Here is a 26,573-nt window from a genome sequence, read left to right on the forward strand (position 1 = left end):
CGTCCCTGAGCGCATGCTTCCGCTCCCTCTTGGGGATGTGGGTTGCGTATATCATGTTCACCGTCCGCACTTGTGGGGGAAACCTCTTCTGTCCTCCGGTTCGTGGCTGTCGGGGCTCCTCCTCGTCATCGCTATGTGGCCCCTTGTCCTTGTTTTCGGCAATTAACTTGCCGGCCTGCTTGAACACCCAACAATCCCTGTTGGTGTGATTGGCTGGCTTTTCTGGGGTGTCGTGTATTTGACATGAGCGATCGAGTATACGGTCCAAGCTGGACGGACCCGACGTACTTTGTTTGAATGGCTTTTTCCACTGACCGGGTTTAGAGCCTTTGAATCCGGCATTGACTGCCGTATCCTCGGTATTATCACTGTTAATGCGGCGCTTATGTTTGTTGCGACGTGACCTGCTATTGCCGTCCTTGGTATCCGAAGTACCATGGTTCTTTGATATGTTATTACTGCGAGCCAGCCAGCTGTCTTCTCCCGCACAAAAGCGGGTCATGAGTGTCGTGAGGGCTGCCATAGATTTCGGCTTTTCCTGACCAAGGTGCCGGGCTAGCCATTCGTCGCGGATGTTGTGTTTGAAAGCCGCTAGGGCCTCTGCATCCGGACAGTCGACAATTTGATTTTTCTTTGTTAGGAACCGAGTCCAGAATTGCCTGGCCGATTCTTCTGGCTGCTGAATTATGTGGCTCAAGTCATCGGCATCCGGTGGTCGCACATAAGTGCCCTGAAAGTTGTCGAGCAATGCGGCTTCCAGATCTTTCCAACAGCTGATGGACTCGGCTGGCAAGCTGTTAAGACAATGCCACACTAGTCCCTTGAGCTTTAGTGGGAGGTATTTGATGGCGTGTAAGTCATCACCGCGGGCCATGTGGATGTGGAGGAGGAAATCCTCGATCCATACTACGGGATCTGTTGTGCCGTCATATGATTCAATATTTACAGGTTTGAAACCTTCTGGGATTTGATGATCCATTACTTCGTCTGTGAAGCATAAGGGGTGTGCGGCGCCTCTGTATTGGGCTATATCACGACGCAACTCGAATGGGTCTTGCCCGCTGTGTTCGGCCCGGCCAGATTTGCTTTTACTATAACCCGCGTGACGTTTATCGTCTCGCAGAGTGGCGCGCCCTCGTGATCCGTAGATCGATCTTGCATGCTTTGCTTTGTCCTCTAATATGTCTCGCAGGTCTGGCGTATCTCCCCATGCCTTTTTATTTGAATGGCGTCGGGGTGGAGGCTGAGTTTTTGGCTGGAATGCCTCTCTATCGCGGCCACGTGGTGGCCGATTAGCCGTATCATATGCTTCTTCCTCTAGTCGGGGTAGCAACCTGCACTTTGGGTAACTCTTGGAGGGGTGCTCGAGTTTATATTCCTCGGCCGTGAGGACTTCAGCCCATCTGTCAGCTAGTTGATCCTGATCAGCTTGAAGCTGCTGCTGCTTTTTCTTAAGGCTATTTGCTGTGGCTATAAGCCGGCGTTTGAAGCGCTCTTGTTCGACCCAATCGTAAGGTGCTAGCACTTCTGAAAGACTGTGTCTCGGTCATCCGTCTTCTCAAACACCCTGTAGTGCGAGAAACCAAACAGAGGCGATCGAGTCTTGTGGGGAAAAGTGCGCAAACCTCTGCAGAGTGTACAAACTAATCATGATTAGCCGTGTCCCCGGTTATGGACATCTTGAGTATCTAGTACTTGAATATCATGTGAATCTCAACATGTTACTTCTAATTAATGTTGTTGGGTTTTAATTATTTTTAATTGGGATTGAGAATGCTGTCAACCATTCTCAATGTTACACAACCACCATGATAGTTAAATAAATTTATTCCTTTGCAGTAGGGAAAAATTGGCTTTACGCAAAAACCTTATAACCATAGAGCTTTTCCACCAGCCATATATGCATATAGTCATAGCCATTGTTCATCATTCTCTATGGTGTGAATTTGCCAGTACATTCAATGTACTGACCCGTTTCGGGCTGCAACGTCTCATGTTGCAGGTTTCTTATGACGAGTAAGTGATACGTTAGGGTTACGGTTTCTACACTCAACTTTGCCGTTGGTGTTGATGGGAATCCACAACCTTGTTGCTTCCGCTATTTGGATTGAGGTAATAGTATTTACGTTACTTTATACATGTGATTTCCCTCTGTTATAAATCCTTCGAGTACTGTGTGTGTCAGCATATCGATCCAGGGATGACATCTAAGCACAGAGACTTGATCCATTCGGGTCGGGTCGCTACATTCCTTTCTTATAAAGGCTAAGCTTACAGGTAACCACGAGATCAAAGATAAAAATTTAGAAAGAAATCAGAACAAAATCAGGAAAGAATCTTGAAGACAGACCAAAGGACGGCCTTCCATATGGGCGCTTATGCTAGTATGACTAGTCGTTTGGTCGGCCGACGGGATCTCCCCCTTTTTTATTTTTTATTTTACCTGTTACGACCATAGATCCATACGATGGCTTAAACGGGAACTCACGGTCATTTAAAACACAATCGTTTACTCTACTGTTATCCTAGTCCTCAAGGATCATCCAAACGGCCGCTTAAATGGGCGCCTGTTTCCGTATGAAGCACCATCTTTTGCTCTGGAGACTTCGCCATTTACGTATGTCATTCACGCGAGGTGTGCGATCATTTGGAATGTCGTTTTTCTCCCTGTTGGTGGCGACGTCAATTTCTTCCTTATAATTTTTTCATGCCCTGCAAGGTTAGTGACAAAGTCCCCAACTATAGACAAAAACTCCAACAACCCAGAGTCAAGATTAACAGATTTATCAGAAACAAAATGTATAGCTCTACTCATATATTTACATCCACTTTACCAAAGTGTTGTTTCATACCTTTCGTTCCTTTCGGAGGGTTTCGGCCTGCTCGATTAAGAGAAAACTTACCTCTTGTACTTCCCGTTCTTCCTTTTGCTCATCTGCAAGGTATATCTTCAAGCATTGCCCGTTCACGATCCAGGGTCCATCTTTCCCTCCTTCTAACCGAATAGCTTAGGAGTTCTATCTCGTAAGGTCCTTCCTAGCGCGACCTAAGCTTCCCCGGAAACAACTTGATATGAGATTAAAAAAGATGACTTTGTCCCCAGTGGTGAAAGTTCATTGTAGTATCTTAAGATCATGCCACATCTTAAACTTATCCTTGAATAACCTGACACTCTCGTAAGCAAGCTTAGGAATGTTGGCCTGAGAAGCTCTAGCCCTGAGATCATGCACAATCTTGTGTAGACATAGGACACCATCAAGAATGTATTGTCCCTTAAAGGAAAAAGTCTAAGTAGGACTAAGGACACGGTGGGCAACTGGAGAAAGGCGTGATGCAAACCCTTTGGCCGGGAATTTGTAAAATTGTGGATAAGGGCAATTGGCCGAAACTTGGAGACATAATCAGCAACTTTGACTTTTGGGATGAGAGATAGAATAGCATAGTTAAGTCTAGAAATGTATACTATCCCCAAGTAGAAACCTTGGATAACGGAACAAACCAAATCCCGCAACGCCGGCCAGAATTTTCTGAAGAAAGGAATCGAAAACCCGTCCGAACCATATGCCGAGATCATATTAGCAGAATTAATAACCGCCTCGATCTCCTCACAAGGTAAAGGAAGCAAAAGCGCATGGTTTTCCTCCTCCAACACATGACTACACTGTTCCCAGAGAGAGAGAGAGAGAGGGAAATAACAAAGGCAGAGGCCGGCCTGGCTGCCAAAAGGGAAGCAAAGGAATGATGAACGTGATCAAGAATGAGGCTCGAATCAGAAACACGAACACCATCAATCAATAGACTATTAATCGACAGCCATGAAGTTGTTGTTTTTTAGAGAAACAACGGGACTCTGCTATGTATTTTAACTGATTTTTGGAAACAATACAAAGTAGCAATTACAAACGACTAAATAGATTAGAACAAGAAAAGAACAAACGCAAAAAAACACAAAATAAAACTAAAAGAGAATATATTGTACATAAGTGTCACAACCCTAGCTTAGTCATTGCATAATCATCCATTGTAACATCCCAAAATTCTAAATTTTGAAATGTTATATTAAATAAATAGTTTTGATTGATTGTGTGAAATTGAGTGAATTTTGAAAATTTTGAAAGTTGAATGAGAAGGAATGAAATGACTTCCCCAAACTTTCACCCTTGCATTTATGATCTCCATGAATTCAAATTCATTTCATCACAAAACCCTAGAGTGTAGATAATATGACTTCTTTCATTTAAATAAATGATAAGGGTTTTGAAAAGATTTGAATTCCATTTGGAAATATTTCAAATTCAGAAACTTTAGGCAACTCAATGATTTTCATGGGAGAAGATAAAATGACTTCTTCAAATCATATGAAATATGAGTTGGAAGTTTAAAAGAATCAAATTGGAATCCCCTTTGAAGTTATTTTGAAACCCACTTTCAAGTTGGAGTTATTTGGCTTTTATTCAAATTATGTTCCTCCTAAAAATAAATAAATGGAAATAAGAGTAAAATGATTCCCTTAAATGGAAAATTAGGAGAAAATAAATTTGAAATCATTTTGGTATTAAAAAATGTTTTTATTGGGTTTTACTTAAAATATCTTTTCTATGAAAAAGATTAATTATGAGTGAGGGTAAAATGACTCCCTCCAAAGGAAAAATAGTGGGGGGATTAGTTCTAAGTCATTTGGACATTTTAAAAAGTGTTTTTGAATTATTTTATTGCATTAGAATGTTTCTGCAATTTTTGTAATTGTATATGTATTTTATTTGGTCAATCAAAAATGTGTATAGGTACCTATATACTCCCTAGAATTTATGTGCAAATTTTCCAGTCATTTCAACTTAGTTAGATTTCTTTTGCAACCACTATGTGTCCTCTGTTTAAAAAAAAAGAGGAACACAACCGGCCAGGCTCGCGCCAGCCGCAGCCCAGCCAGCGAAATCTGCCCACGGCCGACTCCTCGCGCGTGAAGCGCTTCGCTTCGGTCGCCCGACCCCTCCTCTCGTTCTCGCTCGCCTCTCCCTCTCACTGACAGTGGGGCCCGCGTCTTCTTGTCCCTCAAGCCAGGCCCGAATCCTACACACGCACAAGTTCATTCCTACAAATCAAAATCCTCACGAGATTCACTCGATTCGTTGCCCATCGCGCAAGCCTGTCTCCCTATAAATACTCCTCACATCCCCATCATCCAATTTTCGCAAAAAAATCGATCTCCCGTGCCCTATAGCTCCATGCCGATCTCGCCGGAGTTCCTCCACACCACTGCAGCTCCGCCGCCTTGTCCCGCTCTCCACCGTCACTCTCGACCTTCGCTGACTCCACCATCTGATCCGCCACGGGGCACCGCATCTCCCCGTGGTTTTGCTCGACGTCAGCGACCACCGGAGCTCCGTCACCAACCTCACCTAACCTCGCCAGATTGCGAGCTCCACCGCAACGCCACTACTTGCCCCGCTCTCCACAGCCACCCTCGACCGCCACTGCCTCCACCATAGGATGTAATGCACCGAGCCAGACCTCCCCGTGCTGCTGGACAAGTCGGAGCACTGCCGCGGCGCCCGCCCAACGACCGACCGACGCCACAACGCCCGTCTTCCCCGACCCCGACGGCGTTGACCACCCACTGTCAGCCGCCGCCACCTCATCCATTCGATCTGCTATGAACTACGTAGATTAGATCGGAAAAACGTTAGTTTTTTATATATAGAATGGTTTGGTTTATTTATTTTTAAAACTATGCGGTTTTATTTCGATTTAGATCGGACTGGTGCACTGGTTTTCTTTTATTAAATGCGCGTGCACATTTCTGTTAAGTCTCGCCCGAGCGTAGTTTAGTTATAGATCGCCCACCTCGTAGCCCAATAGTAGTAGGCCACGTAGCTAGTTCCCGTTTTTTTGTTATTTTTGTTCTGTTAAAAAAAGAGAAAAAGTTTCAATCTTATATTTGCTTGTATCTTTTAGCCTACTTAATATTTTTGAGTAATTCCAATTGCACTGGGTCACAAATTTTATGAAGTTTCTGTTAGTGACTTCAAATTTTGAATTTGAGTAGTTTAAATTTGAATTATTTCAAATGTGCTTCAAACACTATTTTGGCTCTAGTTTGAGTTCTAGAATATTTTTTTGATTGATTCTTTTTGCTCCTGGTCACTAGGACCATTGCCCTATCTAGTAGTGTTGACTATTTTATTTTTTAGTTTATTTTAAATTAGAGTTTTAGGCAAAACAATACTGTTTTAGTTCTAGTTTCATTTTAGTATTTTCTTTATAGTTTAATTGTTTTTAAATTATTTATTTTTGTCATTTTTGACAAATTTAGTGTTGTTTCTGTTATTTAATAGTAGACAATTTTATTATTATTTTAAAAACTTAATTTCGTTAGTTTTGTATGAAAACTTGTATAGGACATAGTTAGAGTTTTATAAAATCTTTTTATTTGTTTCTTTTTGCTACTAAAAGTTTATGAAAAATACTTTTTGTTAAATTAGTTATTTTACATTTTATTTTCTGTTAATTTATTAGTTTAGTGTTTTAATTGTTGTTAAGTTTTTACTTAGGATAAAACTATTTTGTGTTATGTCTTAGAGTTTTCTTTAGTAGTTTTGTTGTGTAGTTTTTCTTTGTTTTTATTTGGTGTCCCTTGTTGATTTGCATTTTATTTGTTGATTTTATTATGAGTGTTTGAATTGCTTGCTAGTATGTTTGCTTATATGAATGCTATGTTTGCCTATATAGATTTTCTTAGAGTGACGAATAGTTTATCAAAGTTTCCGAGAGCGTTATTATCTTCATCAACTTACCACGCAAGTTCACTCTGACCATGCTTTTTCATACCTATGTTTGCAACAATCCCTCTAGTAGTGATATTGAATCCTTGTAGTTGAGTAGTATGCATGAGGTAGGAACCCATCACCCTGTTACCAAGCCTGGGATGTTATTTATTTTAATGCTACGCTATAGTAGACGGGGTTGGTATGAGTGCTCAGGAGTGGTGTGAGAATGGAGGACTCTACGTCAATGACGACAACTTCATGATGGCATCAGCAAGGACTACATCTCCATTACCTCAAGACTTCAAGACTTGAGACAAGAATTCAATACACACTACTGGGTGAAGGACAGATTTGACGGGAACCCTGGAGCAACCAGTGGATGGCCGGGATGCATGGAGAAGCGCCATGACATCTTGCGGAAAGCTTCACCCAGACTCAAAGAGACAGAAGAATTCTTCATGCCCGGAAGCTTACTTTTGCAACCGCAAGTCACTATGGGCTCTGGCTTGGTTGACCCTAGTGGTGACTCTGGCTGTGACGGTGCTAGCAGATGTAGAACTACGGTAGGATTGGATGAGCACCGGACAGTGGTCAGAGGAACTCTTAGGAATACCATGTTTCGATCGTCCTGTTCTCAAACAATCTGAAGTGCGAGGACGAAAAGGGAGGGATCGAATCTTGCGGGTAAAGTGTACAAACCTCTACAGAGGGTTAAAACCTAATCGATCAGCCGTGTCCCCGGTTATGGACAACTTGAGCATCTGGACTTGGATCTATCTCAAAACTCTCAACACTATCTCGAAAACTTAATTGTGGGCAACTTATGATGATATGGGCTATGAGACATCGGTTGGCGGAACCTTGTCAGGTATAGGTATCTGCTTTGTAGTAGAGATTTCCTGGATTATCCTTTGTTGTAGGGAAAATAAAACCAGCTTTTATGCAAAACAAAACTCAGACATAGAGCCACAAAGCCATATTGCATATAGTATAGCTTTATCATCTGCTTTCTTTTATTGTGATCTTGCCGGTACATTCAATGTGCTGACCTACACGACTGCAGCGTATCATGTTGCAGATATTTCTTCCGACGAGTAAGAGTACGGTATAGGGTTATGGTCTACACTCAACTTGCCGATGGCGTTGATGGGACCCAATAGATGATGAAGGAAGACAGACTGCTATTCACTGGACCGATGACTCAGTTGGAGGCAAAGCTATGGATTCAAAACATGGAGGACCACTTCGGGAAAAGTTTGATTGCAAGGAAGTATGAGGTTCAATATGCTCTTCAGCACTTTACTGAAAGTGCTGCAACCTGGTGGAAAATGCATCAAGCCATACAAGGATACAATGGAGAAAAAACTTGGGAGGAATTCAAGAAGACTCTGTTGAGATCCCGTCTTATCCGGAAGCACGACGATGAAGAAACTTTGTGCCTACAAGATTTGTGAAGAAATAGGACAGACCCAGGAAGAACACACGGATGGATGCCCTTATTGTGAGGAAAATCACCCAGCCGAAGGACGCTCGACTGGGTACATTACTTGTTTCATGTGTGAAGGAACTACACACTACCCTGCTCAGTGTCACATTTACCCCAAGGTATAAGAAATTACCGAGCAGCAGAAGGAAGCCCGCAGGGAAAGTTTAGAAGAACCTGCGATGAAGGAAGTTGTTGAAGACCCTCAAGAAGGCCTAATCAGATTTTACTCCAACACTTGCTATTCATGTGGAGAAGAAGGACATTATTCCCAGTATTGCACAAAGGAAAAAGAAGAGTATCTCGGAGACTTCCCGACAGCAGAAGTGAAGTTTGACCCTCGGGAAATAGAAGCTCTGATCATTACAGAGAAATCCAGGAAGAGAAAATGAAGGCATCCCCAGAACAACCCAATTTCTGCAGAAAAGGACCTGAGTAATATCACATGTTTCACGTGCAAGGATTTAGATCATTACGCTGATAAATGTCCAGAAAAGAAGCTAAAAACCCAAGGAGCCTACATAATCACAAAGAAGCCCCGAGACATGTGAGAAGTCATTTGTTTTCGCTGCAAGGAAGCAGGACATTTTGCTAGGGAATGTTCAGATCAGAAGAAAGCTGGAGTTGAGTAGTCGATATTTTGATATGGCCAATAAGAGTAGTAGAAACAATTTTAATTTTCATGAGTTCGATGAGTTGAATTATGAAAGGAAAGTCTCAGAGTTGTAATGAATTCATGAATCAATAAAGTTATTGTGTCATGATTTCATATGTTGAATTGTATGAGTTATTACTTTACAAACACAGATGTTAACCATTTTCGAGGATATGAGAAATATGGTCCATGGAAGAATTTGTGCATTTCAAGGGTGGTACACTAGTAGAAAAAGGGCCTAATGTGAAGCTCATTAGTCCTGGTTCACTACTGCATGATGCTGCTAATGTGACACTACGATCAGAGACCCTTCGACGAAACTGTGTGTGATGCAATAATCGCAAATGGTGATGTAAAAAACCGTCAAAAAACATGCAAAACATTTGCGATGATGGATGCATCAAACATGGTTCAGAATTTAGATGCGTGTGGGATGAGGGGCATACGGTTCAGTTCAATGAACTGTTCGCGTTGAGGCAGAAGAACAGAAACGGGCAGCCAGATGAAGGTGTGTGCGATATACATCATACGGTTCACTTGGATAAACTATTTGCGATTGATGAATTCATCGCTGACGGGTTACCTAGTGCGGTCCGTGTGTGTTGTGATATGCTCTGTCTGCAGAACATCTATGCTCTGTGCATAGAACAACAACATATATATACTTGTAACATGACATGATTGCAATACCAAATTAAACATCCAATTACGTTATATAACAAATACCATAAATATTGCAAGGTTCAAATTCAAAGATTACAATGCCCAAATTCAAACATTGCAAACATCGTCATTTCTGCAAAGGGATCAGCCGTTGACAAGTCATGTATGGGTTTAACACAATGACTTCCAATTGCTCTGCCATATGCTCTTCCAAAACGAAGTTTAGCTTTTTTGGAGCCTCTTCCATTCCCCAATACCTGCCGGCTTTGATCAACATACCATTCATCTTTCCTAATTAAATGTGTGTTCAACCTAAGTACCCTCAGCACCTTTGCTCTGGCAAGAAAGAACCTGGCGAGTGTAATCTCTGGTAAGGTCCCTCGATAGGAGTTCAAAGTAATATTTGAGATATGCAGATCCATGCATTCGATGTGATTGTCATTGTAAACATTATCCACCTCCGGGCCTATTATTATCTGCAAAAGAAGAGAACGTGTTAGTGCCTACATGCAGTTTTGAACACTACCACACGCCTATTTGGTTTATAGGATTTGTAAAATGCACCAATGTGCCATCTTCGATCTGACATGATTAACATGGGCATTTGATTACAATCTAGAAACATGTAGCCTTCTTCACAAGAGGTTGGATTGGATGAAAAGTCCCTAAGAAAACTAGTACAGATGAATACAAAGGAGAAATGCTTATGGATTGTAACCATATGAATCAAGCAACCAATATGTGGTGGGGGGTGTATGTCCTAAAATCGTCCAAAATTCCTTCGGAAATTGCAGTACATTGTCATTGTAAACTTGGGAAAAGGTGCAAAAAATTGAACTCCCTTATGGTTAACATTTAACAGGAGAGGAACATCACCTCGATATATAACTTCTTCAGGCACGGAAAGCATCTTAGGCAACTGACAACTTGGTCCAGGTTGGGGCCAACAAATTCTAGTGCCAAGACCTTCACTGTGCCCAGAATCTAGGTGAAGCTTTGCTGGTTGATAGACGAACATACATCTTCAAAACTAGAAATAATGTTGATATCAAGAAAGAGAGGTATAAGGCGACTATTGTACCTGAAAGTAGTAGTATTTAACAGACGAGTAACCCACCACTGTCAACTTCGGCGCAGAAATGAGATTGATTCTTGTTGGACCTTGTTGATCAACTACAAGTAATCTCTCGAGTGAAGGTGTGTCCTCAATGACCATATTGTGGTCCACCTTTTGTGATCTCTCGTTGGAGCACCAACAACACACATGAATAGTCCAAAGAGTCCCGAAGGTGATGTGGAAGGTACTCGACCAATTCATCGCCTGAAGATGAAGGAACTCGAATGCAGTACAGCCACGGAGCAGGCGCTCCCTGTCATCCTTTGGGATGCAGACGACGACGAGCTCGAGGTGATTCAATCATGGTAGAAAAAGAGTGGGCGCGTCATTAAGGGGGGATGGCAGTTCATGAACTTGGCGAGGCGTAGTGTGGGCGCGAAGCGGAGCGCGGACATTGGCAGCGGGCGCATATGCCCATCATTAAAACTGAGCTTCTCGAGCTGATCTATGGCGGGGGATCGGAACCACTCGTCAAGCTTGGCTCGGTCCTTGCCATTGGAACGGAACTTGCCCGTGATAAGGCCTCTGATTGGGCGATGGTGACTACCGGGGATATGGGAGAATGCATCCAAGCTTTTGCGATAGCCATGGCAGAGCTCGTGGGCGTTGAGGAGGTCGACAAGGGTGAGGAGCCATAGGGTGCGCCACCGCCAGGAAAGGGCGGTTGTCCTCACCCCATATTTGATTGGGAGGAGGGATATGATGACTCTCAACATATCATCGGGGAGGTTGCTGATGAAGTCTAGGACTGCTGGAGTCGCTTGTGGTTCTTTCTTGACCCGCCTTCGCATGTTGGCAGCCTCGTTTTCCACCTCGTCGGTGATGACGGAAACCTCTGTCTCCATATTCACGCCGTGCTTCGGTGCACTCTAAAGACTGAGAGCGGCGTCGAGGATGCGGGTGGAGAGAGAGGATTGTGTGTGTGTGGCGAGGATGGGGGATGCGGCCGCTCGGGCGCACCATTAATACAGACCAGTGGGAGCGAGGCGGGTGGCGATCAAAGACTGTCTCACTTCCTAGTGAGCCTGAGCGGCGGACTTCTCGCATTCTGATACGTCTCCAACGTATCTATAATTGTTTATTGCTCCATGCTATTATATTATCTATTTTGGATGTTAATGGGCTTTATTTCACTTTTATATCATTTTTGGGACTAACCTACTAACCGAAGGCCCATCCCAAATTGCTGTTTTTTTTGCCTATTTTAGGGTTTCGAAGAAAAGGAATATCAAACGGAGTCCAAACGGAATGAAACCTTCGGGAACGTGATTTTCTCAACAGACGTGATCCAGGAGACTTGGAGTGGCCATCAAGAAACAAGGGAGGAAGGCACGAGGCAGGGGGGCGCGCCCTCCACCCTCGTGGGCCCTCCGTTGCTCCACTGACGTACTTCTTCCTCCTATATATATCCACGTACCCCCCAAACATCCAAGAGCACCATGAAAACCTAATTACACCGCCACAACCTTCTGTACTTGAGAGATCCCATCTCGGGGCCTTTTTCGGAGCTCCACCGAAGGGGCATTGATCACGGATGGCTTCTACATCAACTCCATGGCCTCTCCGGTGATGTGTGAGTAGTTTACTTCAGACCTACGGGTCCATAGTTATTAGCTAGATGGCTTCTTCTCTCTCTTTGGATCTCAATACAAAGTTCTCCTCGATTTTATTGGAGATCTATTCGATGTAATCTTCTTTTGCGGTGTGTTTGTCGAGATCCGACGAATTGTGGGTTTATGATACAGATTATCTATGAACAATATTTGATTCTCCTCTGAATTCTTTTATGTATGATTGGTTTATCTTTGCAAGTCTCTTCCAATTATCAGTTTGGTTTGGCATACTAGATTGATCTTTCTTGCAATGGGAGAAGTGCTTAGCTTTGGGTTCAATCTTGCGGTGTTCGATCCCAGTGATAGAAAGGGAACCGATACGTATTGTATTGTTGCCATCGAGGATAAAAAGATGGGGTTTATAACGTATTGCATGAGTTTATCCCTCTACATCATGTCATCTTACTTAAAGCATTACTCTGTTCTCTTGAACTTAATACTCTAGATGCATGCTGGATAGCAGTCGATGTGTGGAGTAATAGTAGTAGATGCAAAATCGTTTCGGTCTACTTGTCTCGGATGTGATGCCTATATACATGATCATACCTAGATATTCTCATAACTATGCTCAATTCTATCAATTGCTCGATAATAATTCGTTCACCCACCGTAATACTTATGCTCTTGAGAGAAGCCACTAGTGAAACCTATGGCCCCCAGGTCTATCTTCCATCATATTAATCTTCCAATACTTAGTTATTTCCTTTGCCGGTTATTTTACTTTGCATCTTTATTTCTCTTTATCATAAAAGTACCAAAAATATTATCTTATCATATCTATCAGAGCTCACTCTCGTAAGTGACCGAGAAGGGCTTGACAACCCCTTTACCGCGTTGGTTGCGAGGTTCTTATTTGTTTGTGTAGGTGTGTGGGACTTGAGCATGATCTCCTACTGGATTGATACCTTGGTTCTCTAAAACTGAGGGAAATACTTACGCTGCTTTACTACATCACCCTTTCCTCTTCAAGGGAAAACCAACACAGTGCTCAAGAGGTAGCAAGAAGGATTTCGGGCGCCGTTGCCGGGGAGATTCGCGCCAAGTAAAGTCAAGATTTGCCACAACGAGTCATTTCTGGTGCCATTACCAAGTCAAAATATACCAAGTACCCATCACAAACTCTTATCCCTTGCATTACATTATTTGCCATTTGCCTCTCGTTTTCCTCTCCCCCACTTCACCCTTGCCGTTTTATTCGCCCTCTCTCTCCGTCCCCCTTCTCTTTTCCTATTCGCCTCTTTTCTGTTTGCTTCGTCGTTATGGCTAGTCCTTTATCTACACCTTTGTCTCCCGAGAATGAAGTTCTTAATTTTAAACAAAGGGAGGGAGAAAATCTAAAAGATGCTTGGTACAGAATTTGCAATGCGCAAAATAGATCTACTAGGAAGCAATCTACATCCGTTCTTCTTCGCAATTTTTATGTAGGCATCACTCCTTGGAATAGATATATTCCTGATACCATTACCAGAGGAAATTTCTTGGGTAGCCATACTTTCGATTCTTATAATGCTATGATAGATTTGTTTGGCCCACCACCTCTTTTGGTTAATGGAACTATGTTAACTTTGGAACATGTTATGCAAAGGCTTGGAATTATTGAGAATAAAGTTGCTACTGTAGAGTTGATTGAGAATTTGGGTAAAAAGATCCACAACCAAATTACCCAATATGGATCTAAGGTGGGAGTTACTTTGAATTTTTTTAAGGAAAAAGAACCCATAGTTAATGAAAGAATAGATCAAGATTCTACTAGAATCGATAAACTTGATGGAATTATCACCAACTTGGGATCGGCTTTTTCTTCCATTAAAAATGCTCCAAATCCTCCTACTAAAATTGCCAATCTTGTTTATGTTCCTAAAAATAAGGGTGGATCCTCTAGTAAGGAAACTGCGGATTTAAAATCAATAAGTGTTCATCCTAATCTTTTTGCTATCATTAAGGAACCGTTTGCTACAAATAATTTTCTTGATTTTGTGCCTAGGAGTTTGATAATTAATAAAAAGAAAGAATCTCCTAGGAATTATAGGTATCTCATTGAAGAATTACCTACCAAAGATGGCAATACCTAGATCTATCTTTGTTTTTATGCCTAGCTAGGGGCGTTAAACGATAGCGCTTGTTGGGAGGCAACCCAATTTTATTTTTATTCCTTGATTTTTGCTCCTGTTTAGTAATAAATAATTTATCTATCCTATGTTTTGGTTGTGTTTTTTGTGTTTAATTAGTGTTTGTTCCAAGTAGAACCGTTGGGAAGACTTGGGGAAAGTCTATTTGATCTTGCTGTAAAAAAACAGAAATGTTAGCGCTCACGAGAATTGCTGCCATTTTTATTTGGAAGGTGCTATTTAGTTAATGATTTTTGAAGATGATTAATAGATAAATTACTCACGTCCAGAAATTTATTTTAGAATTTTTTGGGTTCCAGAACTTGCGTTAGCTACAAATTACTACAGACTGTTCTGTTTTTGACAGATTCTATTTTTCTTGTGTTGTTTGCTTATTTTGATTAATCTATGGCTACTAAAAGAGTTTATAAACCATAGAGAAGTTGGAATACAGTAGGTTTAACACCAATATAATTAAATAATGAGTTCATTAAAGTACCTTGAAGTGGTGTTTTGTTTTCTTTCCCTAACAGAGCTCACGAGATTTTCTATTTTGAGTTTTGTGTTGTGAAGTTTTCAAGTTTTGGGTAAAGATTTGATGGATTATGGAACAAGGAGTGGCAAGAGCCTAAGGGCCAGTTCTTTTTGGCGATTATCCCAGAATCACCCCCTCCCCAGCTTCTCCCAGAATCGCCACTCCATATTTTTTTATAATTCTATCTAGTTAAGGTCTAATTAGCTAGGATTGTAAAAAACATATGGAGTGGTGATTCTGGGAGAAGCTGGGGAGGGGGGTGATTCTGGTAGAATCGGCCAAAAGAACTGGCCCTAAGATTGGGGATTCCCATGGCACCCCAAGGTAAAATTCAAGGACACCAAAAAGCCTAAGCTTGGGGATGCCCCGGAAGGCATCCCCTCTTTCGTCTTCGTCTATCGGTAACTTTACTTGGAGCTATATTTTTATTCACCACATGATATGTGTTTTGCTTGGAGCGTCTTGTATGATTTGAGTCTTTGCTTTTTAGTTTACCACAATCATCCTTTCTATACACACCTTTTGAGAGAGACTAACATGATATGAAATTTATTAGAATACTCTATGTGCTTCACTTATATCTTTTGAGCTATATAGTTTTTGCTTCAGTGCTTCACTTATATCTTTTAGAGCACGGTGGTGGATTTGTTTTATAGAAAATATTGTTCTCTCATGATTCACTTATATTATTTTGAGAGTCCTTTAAAACAACATGGCAATAATAAAAACTTTCATGTAAGTGCATTGAATACTATGAGAAGTTTGATACTTGATAATCGTTTTGAGATATGGAGATGGTGATATTAGAGTCATGCTAGTTGAGTAGTTGTGAATTTGAGAAATACTTGTGTTGAAGTTTGTGATTCCCATAGCATGCACGTATGGTGAACTGTTATGTGATGAAGTCGGAGCATGATTTATTTATTGATTGTCTTCCTTATGAGTGGCGGTCGGGGACGAGCGATGGTCTTTTCCTACCAATCTATCCCCTAGGAGCATGCGCATAATACTTTGTTTCGATAACTAATAGATTTTTGCAATAAGTATGTGATTTCTTTATGACTAATGTTGAGTCCATGGATTATACGCACTCTCACCCTTCCACCATTGCTAGCCTCTCTAGTATCGCGCAATTTTCGCCGGTACCATAAACCCACCATATACCTTCCTCAAAACAGCCACCATACCTACCTATTATGGCATTTCCATAGCCATTCCGAGATATATTGCCATGCAACTTTCCATCATTCCGTTATTATGACACGCTTCATCATTGTCATATTGCTTGCATGATCATGTAGTTGACATCGTATTTGTGGCAAATCCACCGTTCAAAATTCTTCATACATGTCACTCATGCATCATGGCACATCCCGGTACACCGCCGGAGGCATTCACATAGAGTCATATTTTGTTCTAAGTATTGAGTTGTAATTTTTGAGTTATAAGTAAATAAAGTGTCATGATCATCATTATTAGAGCATTGTCCCAAGTGAGGAAAGGATGATGGAGACTATGATTCCCCCACAAGTCGGGATGAGACTCCGGACGAATAAAAAGAAGAGAAAAGAGGCCAAAAAGAAAAAAAATAAAGAAGGCCCAAATAAAAAATGAGAGAAAAAAAGAGAAAGGACAATGTTACTATCCTTTTTTCCACACTTGTGCTTCAAAGTAGCACCATGTTCTTCATATAGAGAGTCTCCTATGATATCACTTTCATATACTAGTGGGAATTTTTCATTATAGAACTTGGCTTGTATATTCCAATGATGGGCTTCCTCAAAATGCCCTAGGTCTTCATGAGCAAGCAAGTTGGATGCACACCCACTTAGTTTCTTTTGTTGAGATTTCATATACTTATAGCTCTAGTGCATCCGTTGCATGGCAATCCCTACTCACTCACATTGATATCTATTAATGGGCATCTTCATAGCCCGTTGATACACCTAGTTGATGTGAGACTATCTTCTCCTCTTTTGTCTTCTCCACAACCACCATTCTATTCCACCATAGTGCTATATCCATGGCTCACGCTCATGTATTGCGTGAAGATTGAAAAAGTTTGAGAACATCAAAAGTATGAAACAATTGCTTGGCTTGTCATCAGGGTTGTGCATGATTTAAATATTTTTTGTGGTGAAGATAGAGCATAGCCAGACTATATGATTTTGTAGGGATAACTTTCTTTGGCCATGTTATTTTGAGAAGACATGATTTCTTAGTTAGTATGCTTGAAGTATTATTATTTTTATGTCAATATTAAACTTTTATCTTGAATGTTTCGGATCTGAACATTCATGCCACAATGAAGAAAAATTACATTAATAAATATGTTAGCAAGCATTCCACATCAAAAATTCTTCTTTTATCATTTACCTACTCGAGGACGAGCAGGAATTAAGCTTGGGGATGCTTGATACGTCTCCAACGTATCTATAATTTTTGATTGCTCCATGCTATTTATTATCTATTTTGGATGTTAATGGGCTTTATTTTACACTTTTATATCATTTTTGGGACTAACCTACTAACCGGAGGCCCAGCCCAAATTGCTATTTTTGCCTATTTTACGGTTTCGAAGAAAAGGAATATCAAACGGAGTCCAAACGGAATGAAACCTTCGGGAACGTGATTTTCTCAACAAACGTGATCCAGGAGACTTGGAGTGACCATCAGGAAACAAGGGAGGAAGGCACGAGGCAGGGGGGCGCGCCCTCCACCCTCGTGGGCCCTCCGTTGCTCCACTGATGTACTTCTTCCTCCTATATATATCCACGTACCCCCAAACATCCAAGAGCACCACGAAACCTAATTCCACCGCCGCAACCTTCTGTACTTGACAGATCCCATCTCAGGGCCTTTTCCAGAGCTCCACCGGAGGGGGCATTGATCACGGAGGGCCTCTACATCAACTCCATGGCCTCTCCGGTGATGTGTGAGTAGTTTACTTCAGACCTACGGGTCCATAGTTATTAGCTAGATGGCTTCTTCTCTCTCTTTGGATCTCAATACAAAGTTATCCTCGATTTTCTTGGAGATCTATTCGATGTAATCTTCTTTTGCGGTGTGTTTGTCGAGATCCGATGAATTGTGGGTTTATGATCCAGATTATCTATGAACAATATTTGATTCTCCTCTGAATTATTTTATGTATGATTGGTTTATCTTTGCAAGTATCTTCCAATTATCAGTTTGGTTTGGCCTACTAAATTGATCTTTCTTGCAATGGGAGAAGTGCTTAGCTTTGGGTTCAATCTTGCGGAGTTCGATCCCAGTGACTGAAAGGGAACCGATACGTATTGTATTGTTGCCATCGAGGATAAAAAGATGGGGTTTATATCATATTGCATGAGTTTATCCCTCTACATCATGTCATCTTACTTAAAGCATTACTTTGTTCTATTGAACTTAATACTCTTGATGCATGCTGGATAGCGGTCAATGTGTGGAGTAATAGTAGTAGATGCATAATCGTTTCAGTCTACTTGTCTCGGACGTGATGCCTATATACATGATCATACCTAGGTATTCTCATAACTATGCTCAATTCTATCAATTGCTCTATAGTAATTCGTTCACCCACCGTAATACTTATGCTCTTGAGAGAAGCCACTAGTGAAACCTATGGCCCCCAGGTCTATCTTCCATCATATTAATCTTCCAATACTTAGTTATTTCCTTTCTCGTTTATTTTACTTTGCATCTTTATTTCTCTTTATCATAAAAATACCAAAAACATTATCTTATCATATCTATCAGATCTCACTCTCGTAAGTGACCGAGAAGGGCTTGACAACCCCTTTATCGCGTTGGTTGCGAGGTTCTTATTTGTTTGTGTAGGTGCGTGGGACTTGAGCGTGATCTCCTACTGGATTGATACCTTGGTTCTCAAAAACTGAGGGAAATACTTACGCTGCTTTACTGCATCACCCGTTCCTCTTCATGGGAAAACCAACGCAGTGCTCAAGAGGTAGCACATTCCTATACCATCATTTCACGGATCGAGGCAGACGCGCCATTAATATGGAGGAGTGGGAGCGAGGTGGGCAGCGGTTAAAGGTCTGGATCGCCTCCCGGTGAGCCTGCGTGGCGGACTGCTGGCACGCCTATCGTCATTTCACACAGCTACTAACACGCCCCGTACGATGAGTGCGCAGCGTGTTGGGGAACGTAGTAATTTCAAATTTTTTCCTATGCACACGCAAGATCATGGCGATGCATAGCAATGAGAGGGGAGAGTGTCATTCACGTACCCTCATAGACCGTTAAGCGGAAGCGTTATGACAACGTGGTTGACGTAGTCGTACGTCTTCATGGTCGACCGATCCTTAGTACCGAACGTACGGCACCTCCTCATTCAGCAGACGTTCAGCTCGGTGACGTCCCGCGAACTCATGATCCAGTAGAGCTCGAAGGAGAGTTTCATCAGCACGACGGCGTGGTGACGATGTTGATGAAGCTACCGTCGCAGGGCTTCGCCCAAGCACCGCTACAGTATGACCGATGTGGATTATGGTGGAGGGGGGCACCGCACACGGCTGGGAGAGATCGATGATCAACTTGTGTGTTCTAGGGTGCCCCCCTGCCCCCATATATAAAGGAGCAAGGGGGAGGCCGGCCGGCCCTGTAGGGTGCGCCAGGAGGAGTCCTCCTCCTAGTAGGAGTAGGACTCCCCTCTTTCCTACTCCTACTAGGAGGGGGAAAGGAAGGGGGAGAAGGAGAAGGAAAGGGGGGCGCCCCCCTTCCTAGTCCAATTAATACCAGAGGCGGAGGGGGCGCGCGGCCTGCCCTGGCTAGCCCCTCTCCCTCTCTACTAGGGCCCAACAAGGCCCATTAACCCCCGGGGGTTTCCGGTAACCCCTCCGACACTCCGATAAAATCCTGATTTCACCCGGAACTCTTCCGATGTCCAAATGTAGGCTTCCAATGTATCAATTTTTATGTCTTGACCTTTTCGAGACTGCTCGTCATGTCCGTGATCATATCCGGGACTCTGAACTACCTTCGGTACATCAAAACATATAAACTCATAATACCGATTGTCACAGAACTTTAAGCGTGCGGACCCTACGGGTTTGAGAACTATGTAGACATGACCGAGACACGTCTCCGGTCAATAACCAATTGCAGAATCTGGATGCTCATATTGGTTCCTACATAATCTATGAAGATTGAGGGAGTCCTGGATTAGGGGGTATCCGGACAGCCGGATTATATCCTTTGCCGGACTGTTGGACTATGAAGATACACGATTGAAGACTTCGCCCCGTGTCCGGATAGGACTCTACTTGGCATGGAAGGCAAGCTAGGCAATACGGATATGTATATCTCCTCCTTTGTAACCGACCTTGTGTAACCCTAGCCCCCTCCGGTGTCTATATAAACCGGAGGGTTTTAGTCCATAGGACAACATACAATCATACCATAGGCTAGCTTCTAGGGTTTAGCCTCTCTGATCTCATGGTAGATCAACTCTTGTAATACTCATATCATCAAGAATAAATCAAGAAGGACATAGGGTTTTACCTCCATCAAGAGGGCCCGACCTGGGTAAAACATCGTGTCCCCTGCCTCCTGTTACCATCTGCCTTAGACGCACAGTTCGGGACCCCCTACCCGAGATCCGCCGGTTTTGACACCGACATTGGTGCTTTCATTGAGAGTTCCTCTATGTCATCGCCGTTAGGCTTGATGGCTCCTACTATCATCGATAGCGATGCAGCCCAGGGTGAGACTTTTCTCCCCGGACATACCCCGCCACGGAGGCCGTATCCTCTGCGGCGATCGAGCCGAATATCGACCTTACCCTTCACGAGAGCTGTGTTGCCAAACTGCCGGATCCTTCTCCGGCCACGGACTCCGAACCGCCTGCGCCCGTTCCTGTCGAATCCGATTGGGCGCCGATCATGGAGTTTACCTCCGCGGATATTTTTCAGCACTCGCCCTTTGGCGACATACTGAACTCATTAAGGTCTCTCTCCTTGTCAGGAGAGTCCTGGCTGAACTACGTCCGGCAGGATTGGGATGCGGATGATGAAGAAATTCGCCGCCCACCCACCACCCACTTGGTAGCCACTATCAACGACTTAACCGACATGCTCGACTTCGACTCCGAATACATCGACGGTATGGACGACGATGCGGGAGACGAAGAGGAACCACTGCCCACAGGGCACTGGACAACCACCTCATCATACGATATATTGTAGGATCTAGAAGTAGATGTGTCTAGAGGGGGGTGATTAGACACTTAGTGCTAAAGTTGCAATTTTTAAGCTTTTTCTGTTTAAGAGGAGTTTAGGCACAATTTCAACACACACAATACATATCAAGCAAGCATGCAAAGAGTATATGAGCAGCGGAATGTAACGCATGCAACTTGCAAGAATGTAAAGGGAAGGGTTTGGAGAGATCAAACGCAATTGGAGACACGGATGTTTTTCCCGTGGTTCGGATAGGTGGTGCTATCCTACATCCACGTTGATGGAGACTTCAACCCACGAAGGGTGACGGTTGCGCGAGTCCACACAGGGCTCCACCCAAGGGCAACGGTTGCGCGAGTCCACACAGGGCTCCACCCACGAAGGGTCCACGAAGAAGCAACCACCCACAACGGGTCCACGAAGAAGCAACCTTGTCTATCCCACCATGGCCATCGCCCACGAAGGACTTGCCTCACTAGCGGTAGATCTTCACGAAGTAGGCGATCTCCTTGCCCTTACAAACTCCTTGGTTCAACTCCACAATCTTGTCGGAGGCTCCGAAGTGACACCTAGCCAATCTAGGAGACACCACTCTCCAAGAAGTAACAAATGGTGTGTAGGTAATGAACTCCTTGCTCTTGTGCTTCAAATGATAGTCTCCCCAACACTCAACTCTCTCTCATAGGATTTGGATTTGGTGGAAAGAAGATTTGAGTGGAAAGCAACTTGGGAAGGCTAGAGATCAAGATTCATATGGCAGGAATGGAATGTCTTGGTCTCAACACATGAGTAGGTGGTTCTCTCTCAGAACATATGAGTTGGAATGGTGTGTGTGTTCTGATGGCTCTCTCATCGAATGAGAAGGAGGTGGAGGGGTATATATAGCCTCCACACAAAATCCAACCGTTAACAGTTTTCCAATCTCGGTGGGACCGAATCAATAAACTCGGTCGGACCGAAAATGTAAACCTAGTGACCGTTAGTGATTTCGGTGGGACCGACTGGATCAACTCGGTGGGACCAATGTGCTAGGGTTAGGGTAAATCCAAAACTCGGTTTGACCGATTACTCAAACTCGGTAGGACCGATTTGGGTAATAAGTGAAACTGAGATTTGGTCAAGCAAACTCGGTGGGACCGATTGCATATCTCGGTGGGACCGAGAATATTGCAATGGGTAATAGAGAGTTTGCAAGCCCATCTTGGTGAGACCGAGATCCCATCGGTGAGACCGAGCTGATTAGGGTTTGGCAGTGGCTTATGACAAGTGAAACTCGGTGGCGCCGGATAGGAAGAATCGGTAGGACCGAGTTTGGCTTAGGGTTTAGGTCATATGTGGATATGGGAAAGTAGTTGAGGATTTTGGAGCATATCATTAAGCACATGAAGCAAGAGGCTCATTAAGCGAAACCTCATCCCTCCTTGATAGTATTGGCTTTTCCTATGGACTCAATGTGATCTTGGATCACTAAAATGTAAAAGTGAAGAATCTTGAGCTTGAAGCTTTAGCCAATCCCTTGTCCTTAGCATCTTGAAGGAGTTCCCACAACCTTTAGTCCATGCCACTCCATTGTTGAACTTATCTGAAACATGCTAGATAGAAGTGTTAGTCCAACAAGAGATATGTTGTCATCAATTATCAAAACCACCTAGGGAGCACTTGTGCTTTCAATCTCCCCATTTTTGGTAATTGATAGCAACATACATCAAAGCTTTAGATAAAGATATAAAGAACAGCAAGTAAAGCTTTGGAAGAACATGTAGCAAGCATAGGCTCCCCCTACATGTATGCACTCATGTATATATGAAATATAGAGGCATGTGAGAGCATAATCATGACAGAGTAGGCAATGTGTTACATGTATCTTGGCCATATGCATCAGAGCAAAAGATTATCAAGGAAAATACCTTCATGCTCATGAGTCCTTCTTGCAAACAGTATGTACATAAGCAAGAACTCCTCATACTCATGATTTTGATGCATATACTTACCTTGTGGTCTCGAGTTGGCTTAGGATGGAATGAACCTGCACAAACAAGGTTAGATAACACAGGTACGTCCACTAGCCAGAGAAAACAAAAGAAACCACAAGAATACCAAGACTGGGATGACATGTAGAGAGTGAGTACAAGGTACCACATTGGATTCAATATGTCCCCAAGAATAAAGATATGCAATGAATTTGGCTGATTTCTTTTCCCTTAGGTGTCTTGCTCCCCCCGAATCTTACATGGGATATTGGGAGAAGATAGGAAACAGAAAATCAGAGCTAAAGGATATGAATAGAACTTAATTCAAATGAGTTTATATGAACATGTCTTTCCCCCAAAAAGACATGTGGCATCTCTCCTCTTGAACATCAAGCATCTGGGATCCTCGAGTATTTTCTCTCCCTGGAAATCTCTCTCTCCCCCTTAACAACATCTGGGATCCTTGAGACTTTCTCTCCCCCTTGAGGTCTCTCTCTCCCCCTTAATACTTTCTCTCTTGTAGGTTTGGTCCTTGAGACCGTTTCTCTCCCTTGATGTGATCTCTCTCTCCTACAAGCTTTGATGTGATCTCTCTCTCCCCCCTTGACATCAATTTCCAAGAAGGTTTTTCCTGGAATCCGCCGAATAGGTTTGGTCCTTGAGATTCAGCACAAAGCAGAGGATAAAATTGTGATGCTTGTGGAGGACAAGATTCATTGAGTGGAGCTGGATCCGAGGAAATGTAGAACAAGTGGCAAACTGTTTTTCTGATTGCAAAGTCGGTGGCACCGAGTGGCATATTTCGGTGGTACCGAAAAGATTCGGTTGGACCGAAATTTGCAAGTCGGTGAAACCGAGTTTACACAGAGAAAAACACTTGTCACCTCAGCTCACTAGGCAAGTAAGATCTCACAAAGATTTGCAACGAATTAGCTAAAGGATTTGCAAGGAATTTGATGCAGAAATATGCAGAACAAGAGCAAAAAGGAAAAGAGTGAAAGTTTCTAGATGAAGTTTTTTTTGTTGTTTTTTTTGTGTGAGAGAGAAGGAAACAAATATGCAAGGAACAAATGCAATAACTCAGAAAAGGACACAAGAGAACTTCATCTAGAATTGGGTGGTGACATAGTCACCTATGTTAGAGTATATTGACTTAGGAGTCAAGTGAGGACACTTGATCATAGGTCATACTCATCGTTTAAGCTCAAAATGGGGTTACCATTTTTCGTTAAGCATCTTGATGTATTCACATCTTGTTGAGTTGCTTTGACTCATGTCTTGGAGTAAAGCTTCTCTAAGATGGAATGACATACCTTGGGTGGTGATGTGGTTCTTGCTCATGTAGTTGAACTTGTGTGGGTGCTCAGAGTTGATGTAGTTCATCAAGAGTTGGGAGCACCACTTGGAGTTTGAGTTCATATACCTACATGGGTTAGTTCTTGCAAGGAAGAGCACTTGTGTATCCAAAAATGACAATCATGAAGCTTAATATAGAATTTGTCAAAGGATATGTTTGAATGGTTTTGTGCTTCCTTGTCTTCAACCACTATTGTGTAGAGTCTTGGTCTTGTAGAGATTGCTCAAGATGTGAGTGAGTCGCAATCTCATGGAATTAGATTCAACCAAGCACCTACATGGGTTAGACAACATGCAAGGTGCAAATATATCCAAGACATAAGATGGATATCATAAGAGATACATCATGGATTAGTCATAAGCTCATGTCTTGCATGTATCCAATGGAGTTTCTACTCCAAGTTCGAAGCATCAATGATGTTCAATTCTCCTCTCAACCTGCAAAACACTTTCTCATCAAGCGGTTTAGTGAATATATCCGCTAATTGCTTATCGGTGCGAACATGCTTAAGATTGATGTCACCCTTAGCAACATGATCTCGAATGAAATGATGACGAACTTCAATATGCTTAGTTCGAGAATGTTGTACAGGATTATGACCAATTTTGATAGCACTTTCATTGTCACAAAGCAGTGGAACATGTTTCACATAAATCCCATAATCTTTAAGAGTTTGGGTCATCCAAAGTAATTGAGCACAACATGAACCAGCGGCAATGTATTCCGCTTCGGCGGTGGATAAGGATACCGAGTTTTGTTTCTTGGAAGACCAAGACACAAGAGATCTGCCAAGAAATTGACAAGTACCCGAAGTGGACTTTCTATCAACCTTGTCTCCGGCATAATCCGAGTCAGAATAGCCAACAAGATCAAAAGAAGACCTCTTAGGATACCAAATGCCAAAATTTGGTGTATGGATTAAATATCTCACTATCCTTTTCACAGCCTTAAGATGACAATCTTTAGGAGCAGCTTGATATCGTGCACACATGCATACACTTAGCATAATATCGGGACATGAAGCACATAGGTATAACAATGAACCAATCATAGAGCGATAAACCTTTTGATCAACTGGTTCACCATCTTTGGTTAAATCATTTTGTCCACTAGTAGGCATGGGTGTAGACATACCTTTGCATTCTTGCATATTGAACTTCTTGAATAAGTCCTTGGTGTACTTTGTTTGAGAGACAAATGTACCTTCCTTAGTTTGCTTGATTTGCAACCCAAGAAAGAATTTGAGTTCACTCATCATAGACATCTCAAACTTCTCTGACATTAGCTTTGCAAACTTTTCACTAAAGAGAGGGTTAGTTGAACCAAATATGATGTCATCAACATAAATTTGGCATACAAATAGTTCTCCGTTAACCCTTTTAGTAAAAAGAGTAGAGTCAATTTTACCAATTTCAAAACCACTTGTAGTAAGGAACTTGGTCAAGCATTTATACCATGCTCTAGGAGCTTGTTTAAGACCATAAAGAGCTTTGTGAAGTTTGTAAACATGATTTGGTTTCTTAGGATTGACAAAGCCGGGAGGTTGTTTGACATAAACTTCCTCCTCTATTTCTCCATTTAGAAAAGCACTTTTAATGTCCATTTGGTACAAGGTGATATTATGGTGATTAGCATAGGCATGTAAGATGCGAATGGACTCAAGTCTAGCAACGGGAGCATATGTCTCACCATAGTCCATACCTTCGACTTGTGTGTACCCTTGGGCGACGAGACGTGCTTTGTTGCGAACCACTTGTCCATCTTCATCTTGCTTGTTGCGAAACACCCATTTGGTACCAATGATGTTGTGGTTGTTGTCGGGCTTCTCAACCAATGTCCAAACTTGGTTTCTCTCAAAATTATGTAGCTCTTCATGCATAGCGTTTATCCAATCCGGATCTTCCAATGCTTCTTCAACCTTCATTGGTTCAATGCTAGAGATGAATGAATAGTTTTCACAAAAGTTAGCTAAACGAGTTTTTGAGCGAGTGATTCTCCCGGTTTGTATATCATTGAGGATTTGCTCGACGGGATGATCTTTAGCAATTCTTGCTCGAACTCGTGAGAGCTTTTGCTTGGGTCTTCGTTGAACATCTTCTTCA

This window comes from Triticum urartu, chromosome 7 (assembly GCF_003073215.2).
Source record: "Triticum urartu cultivar G1812 chromosome 7, Tu2.1, whole genome shotgun sequence".
In the NCBI taxonomy this organism is placed as follows: domain Eukaryota; kingdom Viridiplantae; phylum Streptophyta; class Magnoliopsida; order Poales; family Poaceae; genus Triticum; species Triticum urartu.